The sequence below is a fragment of the Symphalangus syndactylus genome, chromosome 7 (assembly GCF_028878055.3).
Source record: "Symphalangus syndactylus isolate Jambi chromosome 7, NHGRI_mSymSyn1-v2.1_pri, whole genome shotgun sequence".
Taxonomy (NCBI): Eukaryota; Metazoa; Chordata; class Mammalia; order Primates; family Hylobatidae; genus Symphalangus; species Symphalangus syndactylus.
The window spans coordinates 107,697,662-107,707,809 of NC_072429.2; the positions used below are offsets into that span (position 1 = coordinate 107,697,662).

At 38.1% G+C, this 10,148-nt stretch overlaps 1 protein-coding gene across 1 annotated transcript in view; it reads right to left on the reverse strand.

Moving 5' to 3' along the window:
• Nucleotides 1-9,363, reverse strand: part of TMEM74 (transmembrane protein 74) — a 105,462-nt gene extending 96,099 nt beyond the window's left edge. Inside the window, exons 1-2 of the mRNA XM_063642930.1 lie at nucleotides 9,305-9,363; nucleotides 2,052-2,119 (exon numbers count right to left, since the gene is read on the reverse strand). The gene's annotated coding sequence lies outside the window, so the exon portion shown is untranslated. The remainder of the gene's footprint in view (nucleotides 1-2,051; nucleotides 2,120-9,304) is intronic.
• Between the last annotated feature and the right edge of the window lie 785 nt (nucleotides 9,364-10,148).

Sequence of the window (10,148 nt, forward strand, 5' to 3'; positions counted from 1 at the left end):
CCTTGCCAAAGCTGTACCCTCTACCTGAAGCACTTCCCCACTTCACTCTTCTATCTGTTAAGTCTTTTACATCCTTCAGGCCTCAGCTAAGATATTATTTCATTGAGATAGGCTTCCTTGAGTACCCAAGTTTGATGCCCTGGTCTTACAGCACACTCTCTTCCCTTCTCTTCCATTATCCTGTATTGTAATCGCCCATTTACAGTCTGGTTCTTCAGACTGTAAATTTCACAATTTAGGGCCTTTTCTTTACTTTTTCCTGCTTTATCTTGAAAACCTAGCCAAGGTCTTGAAATACAGTAAGTGCAAAGGGATTACCTTTGCACTCTGGCAAAGCTGGGTCGATCGCTTAAGTCCTGGATTTCAAGATCAGCCTGGGCAAAATTGCAAGACCCTGTCTCTAAAACAATACAAAAAAAATCATTTGGGTGTGGTGGCATGCACCTGTAGTTCTAACTACTCTGGAGGCCACGATGGGAGAATCACTTGTGCCCGGGAGGTTGAGGCTGCAGTGAGCCGTGATTACACCACTGCACTCCAGCCTGGGTAACCAAGTAACACTCTGTCTCAAAACAGAAACGTATGGATGGCTTTGTTTCTTTTAGAAATTATTCATATTCTAAATATTTTACAGATTATTTAAGTAGTACTATTCTACTGAGGAAAGAACACAGGCTTCAGATGGCTTATCAAGTACCGATATGGACATAGGTAAGACTTCCCTGATTATCCCAGGATATTAGGCTGAGCTGAGTCTAGGAACAAGCTCAAAATCCAAGGTCCTGACAGTGAGCAGGATCTGGTACAGTGGTGCGACATCACCTGTTTCAGAGCTGAAATAAGTAAGGCTGAAATAGAAGAGCCCAAGGGAGAGGAAGCCTGTAGGGAGAGACCTAATGCAAAGCCAGGGCAGCTCATCTAATAGGTCCTCCTTCCACAGGGACTGGGAAATAGACTGTACCCCATAGTCAGGCAACTGGACAAATTTTCAGATATCCATAGAAAGGAATGTGACATGAAGGGGTAAGTGGGAGAACAAACCTGGAAAACATTTCTGAAGCAGGAAAAAGATCACATCAATTCCGTTTTTATGGGGAATTTACATCCTCAGCATGGGTGGAGAGGAAACATTTAATGCTACTGACAGCAAAATAATTTTATGGTTCAAAGACTACGGGAATGGGTGTCATGAGACCAGTATTTAGGCTACTAGCTTTTTGTGTGATCCCCAAGAGAGAAACCTACCTCTGTGCCTTGCTTTCCTCCTTTGTAAAATTAATGGATTACGCTAGCTGATCTCTTAGGTTTTTTTTTTCTTTTAATTAAAACATTCTGTGTTCTCTCATTCTGGGACGAATGCCCAAGGCATTCGACAAAATACATTTGTTTTAAAGAGATAGAGGAGGGAAGTAATTCATCTGTGCTTATTTATGAAGCACAAAGTGAATTTTCTGACTTTCAGATAACACCTTGACACATGCTTGATAGTTTCTGAGTTAACTTGCTTTATATGTGATGAAACATACTAAATTTAAATTGACTCTAGTTTAACCTAAAAGCCATGGGAATCTGACACATTTCCACCCATAGAAAATATTAGAAGGATTTCATTTACTGCTAATGCTTGGTGCTAGAAACACTTGAAAGTCAAACACAAGTCATTTATTTTATGACTCATTTCTAACAACTTGGGAAAAAATACATTTAGTAACTCTGCGTCAGTGCTATGAAAAGAGGCAAAATAATGTTTCTCTAAAACTTAGAGAAAACCACCTCTAAAGGAATATTTTGGGCATATTCTGCACTGGCTCTTTACTCCCAAAAGCTACTTGTCCCTGAAACAATCCCATTATGAGGTATCTCCCTCTGGTTGCAGGCAGAGGAAAGAAATCAAGCTTTTGTTCCAAGTTAAGACCATCTTGCTGCAAGCCTTGTTCTGATCTTAGAGACCTAGAGACACCTGCTCCAACACCTGTGTAGTAGTCTGTTCTCACGCTGCTTTAAAGAACTGCCCAAGACTGGGTAAAAGAAAAGAGATTTAATTGACTCACAGTTTCACGTGGCTGGATAGGACTCAGAAACTTATGATCATGGAAGAAGGCACTTGTTCACAGGGCAGCTGAAGAGAGAATGAGAACTGAGTGAAGGGGAAAGCACCTTATAAAACCATTAGATCTCACGAGAACTCACTGACTATCATGAGAACAGCATGGGGGAAACTGCCCCCATGATTCAATTATCTCCATCTGGGTCTGCCCTTGACAGGTGGGGATTATTGCAATTCAAGGTGAGATTTGGGTGGGAACACAGAGCCAAACCATATCAATCTGGCATTCTAAAATATGCTCCAGTCTTGGTTTACAATATTCAAGGCTGGAATTTCCCTCACTCGTATCCCTTCCCTAGATATGTTTTCCTGATTGGAATTTCCGGGATCCTTAGGGTCACAAGGAAAAATTACACACAAATTACTTTTAGTAGGTTTATGGTAGGAATTCTCCCTATAGGGTAGCATGTACAGGAGTGTTACATTGCACTCAGACCATGCAAGACTGAGATGTACAACAGCCATCATGAGTACTGGAACAATGGCTAAGCATTGTTTGGAAAGACAGCTGCTCTTTCTTCTCCTCGTCCTACTTTATCTATTAACTTTACCCTAATGAGAAGAAACGATGTGATTGGCCAGGTTGTTACCATTTAACTGGAGTCTCAGGGACACCTGACCTATCTTACCTTCAGACATTATAAACATTCTTTCAGATCATGTACAAAAACCTGGTGAAAATAGCTAGGGCCCGAGTAGCAAGATTGATTTCATTTGACCCAGAAGACACTATCATATCATGTGAATCAGAACAGAATTTAGGACCTCTTGTAGAGAATAAGACAATATAAATGAGCAGGTACTTTGAAGCTTTATGAACTTTCTCAGTGATAAGATTGCAGATAAATAGGAAGTACAGTTAGTAAACAAAAAGGTACCATGAAACCACTAATGATCTCTGCATGTTCATCCATCTAAGAGCCACTTCTCCCCTCCTCAGGGGATTTGAAAATCTTGCATGCTGACTCCATTCTTATATATTTAGAGACTCTCTGAAATATTAGGTCAATTATATCTGTTCTGCAAAGAGATTTCACTAAGGAGAAGAAATTGTAAAATTATGCCCATATGTTTTAGGGTGTGATTTAGTCTACAGAAAATTATAAAAAATTGACATAATCCCATTGAAATCTAAACTATAAGCAAAAAATATACATTTCACTTTTTGCCACTGAAGTATGGAAGCCTTTTAACCAGAAGCATATCCAAGGCTTTCTAAATTCACTCTCTGAAAAATGAAATGCCAGCTCCACAAAGTTGAGCCAGGCCTCCTGCTCAAACCAGCCATTCTAACGATAAATCCATTATGTGGGTTGAGGTTGATGTGTTGGAGAAATCGTGAGAGCTTTTTAAATAATCTGTATATAATCTTCTATTTATATTCGTTGTGATTCTTGATTACTTTTTTGTCTCGTATTAAGTTTCCTATTTACACTTTTTTTGCTTTTTTTGGTCTTGTTTTCTACTTTCTTTTGGATTTGCCAAGTTTTGATTTTTTCTTCTCTTTGCTTTAAATTCATTTGGGATATTATCCATGTTATTTCTACTATTTTGTGATAATCCTTAGATTTATAACATACAGACTTCACTTAAATATTGTCTTAGTCCATTTTGTGTTGCTATAATAAAATTTCTGAGAATGAGTAATTTATAAAGAACAGAAATTTATTTCTTACAGTTCTGGAGGCTGGGACGTCCGAGATTAAGGTGCCAGCAGGTTTTGTCTGGTGAGGGCCTTTTGCTACAGTTTTCTCGTACGGCAGAAGGAAGAAGGACAACCTAGCCAAAGGCTGCTGCCTGAAGCCTCTTTTAAAATGGCCTTAATCCCGTTAATGGAGGAGGAGCTCTCATGGCCTAATCATCTCTTAAAGGCCTCACCTCTTAATACTATCACATTGACAACACCTGAATTTTGAAGGGGAGTAATTCAAATCATAACCACTATCAATATATCTTAATTTTGTCTATAGTTCTGCATTCATCCTTTATAAAAATGATCTTAAATTCTACAAATATGACCACCCTTCTCTGTCTTAAAAATATTACTATTTTCTTTAGTTGTACTTTACTTTGTTTTTAAATCCCTGTTAAAGCAAACTAAATATGGCCTGAGAAGGACTCTGTACTTCTATATTTGAGTCCTTATGGATGAACTGTAACCTAGCTTAACAGTCAAACAAAATTGAAAACCTAACTTAGTAGTAAGTAGCGCCTGTAACAAATAGCTGAGTGTTGGCCAGTCTCAGCGGCTATACTTCTACCACTTATAGGCTGCTGAATGTTCAAACTGCGTTCAAATAAGGCAAATACCGAGCTGTAACCAATCTCACTGTTTCTGTACCTCACTTCCAATGCCTATATGTCACTTTACCTTTTTTGTCTATATATTTGTTCTGACCGTGAGGCACCCTTGGGGTCTCCGTGAATCTGCTGTGATTCTAGTGGCTGCCTGTTCATTGCTCAAGTAAACTCCTTTAAATTTAATTCAGCTGAAGTTTTTCTTTTATCATCCATAATACTATTTTTACGTTGTTCAGATCTGTTAATATCTTTCTCAGTTTCTTTACTTATCATTGCTTCTTACATTCAGCCCCTTTCTTCTAATTAATTCCTTCTTGCTGAAATATGTATTCTTTAGTTCTTTCAGTAAGTGTATGCAAGTAGAAAAACTCTCATAGTATGTTAGAAATGACCTTTAGTTTACATTCACTTTTGAATCGTAGTTCCCATAGAATTCAACATTGATCAGTATTTTGATTCAGTAGTTTAAAAATATTCTATTTTCTTCACACATCTACTTTGCTGACGAGAAATCTGTTGTGAGGTCTTATTATCATTCTTTAAAGACTGTTTTCCTCTAGTTCCTTTGATTATACTGTTTTTGTGTACACTATATGCAGCTTTATTTCTATACCTAGGGAGACAGGAGGAATGTCTGAATAAAATATAATGTTTGGGATTAATTTTATTTTTTTCTTTTCTTTTCTTTTTTTTTTTTTTTTTTTTTTGAGGCAGCGTTTCACTCTTATTGCCCAGGCTGGAGTGCAATGGCATGATCTCGGCTCACTGCAACCTCCGCCTCCTAGGTTCAAGCGATTCTCCTGCCTCAGACTCCCTAGTAGCTGGGATTACAGGCACCCGCCACCGCGCCTAGTTAATTTTTTATATTTTTAGTAGAGACGGGGTTTCACTATGTTGGCCAGGCTGGTCTTGAACTCCTGACCTCAGGCGATCCACCCGCCTCAGCCTCTCAAAGTGCTGGGATTACAGGCGTGAGCCACTGCGCCTGGCCAATTTTCTTTTATTCACAAGGAAATTCATCAATGTTTTTCTTTATGATTTCACTAGGTCTGCATTTGGCCTCTTCCATTCAATGCTTTGTAGTGGGTAGGGTCTATACCACAGCTAGGGTAATCATTTAAAACGTAAATCCGATTATTTCACATTTCTGCTTAAAATGCTGGAGATTTTCTTGTATTCCTAGAATAAAGATAAAGACCCTAACCCAAGCTAAATGCCCTATATGATCTCTCCAGAATCATCTTGGGCCTTTTTTCCCCTTTGCTTTTTGACATACAGCCACATAGGCCTCCTCTTAGTTCTTTCCCACTTTTCCCAGTTAATCCCTAGTCACACTTGAGATTTTATTTCAATGTTACACCTAAAATGAAGTCTCCTCTGATCCCTTAGAATACATTGGATCTCTCGGCCAGGCGTGGTGGCTCAGGCCTGTAATCCCCGCACTCTGGGAGGCAGAGGTGGGTGGATCACGTGAGATCAGGAGTTCAAGACCAGCCTGGCCAACATGGCAAAACCCTGTCTCTACTAAAAATACAAAAATTAGCTGGGCGTGGTGGCGGTTGCCTGAAATCCCAGCTACTCAGGAGGCTGAGGCAGGAGAACCGCTTGAACATGGGAGGCAGAGGTTGCAGTGAGCCAAGATCGCACCACTGCACTCCAGCCTGTGCAACAAGAGCGAGATTCCGTCTCAAAAAAATAAAAAAATAAATAAAATAATAATAATAATATATTGGATCTAAGATATGCTATCACAACTGCCTGCATTTAGTTTCAAAAAGTGATAGAACTATATAAATATATGACTAGGTGATTGTCTGTCTTGTTTCTTTGAGGGCAGAAATCACTTCCTGTTTCACCCAGCCTTGTAATCTGAGCACCCAGCATAATTCTTGGCAGTTAGTGGTTATTGTTATTTTAAAACGCTAAATCTAAAGCAATACTTTTTAAAACTGCCAGTACATTCTTCTTTATTTCTCTTACATACATAGAAAATATCTATTGCCTATTAACGTAAGAAAATTGTTTGCTAAAACTTAGAAGTCTTGATATATTATTTCCACTGGCCTTTAAGCCCTGCTACATTTTCAAATTGCATTACATGGAACTATGCTTTTATGTAGTTAATCACCACTTGTCAACCTAAAAAAGGTGAAGGTCAACACCATGATATTTTGCCTTGAAAAATGCTTCCCAAAGGAGATCACTGATGCCTTTTTCTTTATAAATATAATTCCTTGGTGTTTGACTTTATTTTTGTCAAGAATTCATACAATTAAAAATTAATTACACACACATATAAGTAAATATGATTTTTAAAAAAACCTACTGTGGTTATCATGGTCTCAGCTAAGCAGGAAGCTGCCATCTGGAGAAATGATTTTCACACTCGGATGACTGAAGTGGCCTCAAATCACTAAGTGTGACATGCTTCCTTCACTTATTTTCTAATTAAATGCAATTTGCTTTGAAAGAGTTTCTAACTAAAAATATAATTCTACTGATATAATCCAAGTAAAGTATAGCCTGACAGATGGAGAAAGAATGGAAAGTAATTCTAATATCACCCTTTCAAAATAAAGTGTGACCATCCAAAGATGCGGCAAATTATTATCCCTTGTTTTAAACGCTGATTTTTCCCTTGGTTTCTACTCCTGTGGAAATTATAATTTGAAATCCCTAGTTCACTTATTTTAAAAAGTAAAAATGGCAATCTGCATTTTTCCACTGAACAAATTTAAATGATTTCCTTCCTAAGGCTGAACACATGAAAAATAAAATCATTTTATTTATGTTTTTAAAATGAGCATTACTAGTGGCATGACCAACAAATTGGAATAGCACTTGTCACTTCAGCACAGCAAATATTCCACAGCAATTACAATTGGGTAACTAGGTCAAGTTTGTCCATCCTAACAATTTCAGGGGACATACAAAATAATTTGTATGTATGTATATAAATATATGTGGGTGTATGTGTGTGAGGTATACCATATATATTATATGGCATGTGTATGTGTGTATCTATGTATCTGTGTGTACATTATTACATATTACGTATACATATTATGTGTGTACATTACATTATTGAATGTAATGTGTATGTGCATATATTTATATATAATTTGTGACATTTGCCTCAAAGTATCTTTTTCTTTATTACATAGCATGTTTGTCTCTGTCAGTTAGGATTTGCATTCAGTTGCTATGTCAGAGACTGGAAATAACAGTGGCATATACATAACAAAAGTTTATTTTTCTCTCTAGTAGTAGAAATCAAGAGTCAGGTGTTTTGAGGCTGACATGGCAGCTCCCAAGTCACCAGGGCCCCATATTCCTTCTATCTTTCTGTGCTGGCAATCTTAGTGTTATGGACTAAATATCTGTGTCCCCCACAAACTTGTATATTGACCCCCCAACCCCCAAAGTGATAGTATTTGGAGATGGCACCTTTGGGAGGTAATTAGAGTTAGATGAGGTTAGAAGGTAAGGCCCTCATGAGGGACTTAGTGCCCCATAAGAAAAGACAATAGAGAGCTTGCATTCTTTCTCCACATGCAGGAACCCAGCAAAGGCTGTAGAGAGGGCAGGCCGGGTGCGGTGGCTCACGCTTGTAATCCCAGCACTTTGGGAGGCCGAGGCGGGTGGATCACGAGGTCAGGAGATCGAGACCACGGTGAAACCCCGTCTCTACTAAAAATACAAAAAATTAGCCGGGCGTGGTGGCGGGCGCCTGTAGTCCCAGCTACTCGGAGAGGCTGAGGCAGGAGAATGGCGTGAACCCGGGAGGCGGAGCTTGCAGTGAGCCGAGATTGCGCCACTGCACTCCAGCCTGGGCGACAGAGCGAGACTCCGTCTCAAAAAAAAAAAAAAAAAAAAAAAAAAGAGAGGGCAGCCATCCACAAGCTAGGAAGGGGGCCTTCACCAGGAAACTGAATTGGCTGGTACCTTGATCTTGAACTTCCTGGTCTCCAGTACTGTGAGAAATAAATTCCTGTTGTTTATGCCACTCAGTCTACAGTATTTTGTTTTGGCAGCCCAAGCTGACTAATCCATGTGGTATGTGTTTCCACTGTCACCTTCCCTCATTGACCTAGATTTCTGCTTGAGCTCCAGCTTAGAAGTAGGGTAGTGGAAGAGGACAATGTGACCTTCCTGGAAGCCCCACTCAATGAGGTCTGAATTCATTTAACTTTCAGGTATGCAAGAAGCCTGGGAAATTTAGTTTATCATCAAGGCATTCTCCCTGGGGTTATATAAAGAAGAAAACAATGACTATTGGTCAGGCACCTGGAAGTATCTGCAACAATGTGTATTTGTCTGTTCTCTAGAATCAAGGAGGGCATGTGTTTACATGCCAGGTGAATTAGTCTTTTGAACAAATTTGATTCCAATCTTGAACTCTACAAGACAAGTTTCTAGGAAACCTTGGTCCACGCCAATTAATTTGTTTTTCTGAACCATAGTAACATCTATTTTACTCATTAAACGCGGTCTCTGTGTCTAAATACATTCTTTTTGGTTAATTAAGTCATATTTAAAATGTACTAGGAAAACTCAAAAATTAGATAAATCTCATGAGATAATCTTTTGAAAAATACAATTGATACGCTGAATTTCCTTTAAATTTTTTTCCATTTTTTTCTTTGTTTTAGTAAAAGTAAAAAATATTGGTTCAGGTACAGCAAACCAACAGGTTATATCAACTAAATTGTTAATGATAATTTATGGAGTAAAAATGAGGATTTTGAATGCATGTATACATATTCTGGCTGATGCCAGAAACTTTGCAAATAATTATTTCCTATCCTCCCCATACCCCAGTAAATAATACAAAATAAAATAGGAAAATATTAATGTAATATTAAAATACAGATTTGATATTTAGAACTTGCCAACCTGGAAAAAGAAAGCTTTCTACATCTTCATCATAATAAAAACATGTTCACATTTCTCTCTTTCCTTTCACCAATGACTGTATCTGTAGATAACCAAAGAGAGTAATGACAGACCATTAGCACGAATAAGATAATTCATTTAGATAACTCAATAAGATATAAAATACTACATAAAATATAGAATGTAAGATAAAAATAAAATGTTGAGGTCTGTTCATCCTGACAGAAAGTAAGATAATTGCTCTGATCAGCTCTGTCTTATGTGTGTCCCATATTTGTTCTTTGAGAAATGCCCATTTCTTGCCCCAGAACAGTCTGTAAGTGTTGTGTGGCCCCAAAGCCATCACCTCTCTTTTACACATTGTCGAAGCAGCCAGGCAGCCCTGGCCATTAGATTTTCTTAATGTGACTCAGACCCCTGTCCACTGCATTACCTGAGACACATACTGAGCTTCACAAAACCCCCTTTTTTCAGTTTCAGAGAACAAGATCCTTCAGCACTCTTTCTTCAAATTCAATATGTAGATTTCTCTAAAGAAACCTTCTCATTCTAATTTCTAACTCTTAATATTTTTATACCATTGATGTGAGTGAAGGGATAAGAGTCACTTAACTTGGTGTTAGGTTTCTTGGTGTCTTACTTACACATTTTGCATATGATCCAGCACCTCCTTTGAAATGTGGTACCTTTAGTCTCATGGCATCTCAGCAAAATTTTTATTTCAAACTAAATAAGTATTAGTTGTTATTATTGTCCAAGGAAAAAGGGCATCTGTGTTAGCACTGAAGGCAGTAGCCAAATAAAATTTTAGTTTTATATGTCACATCTTTTTTATAGAATAATT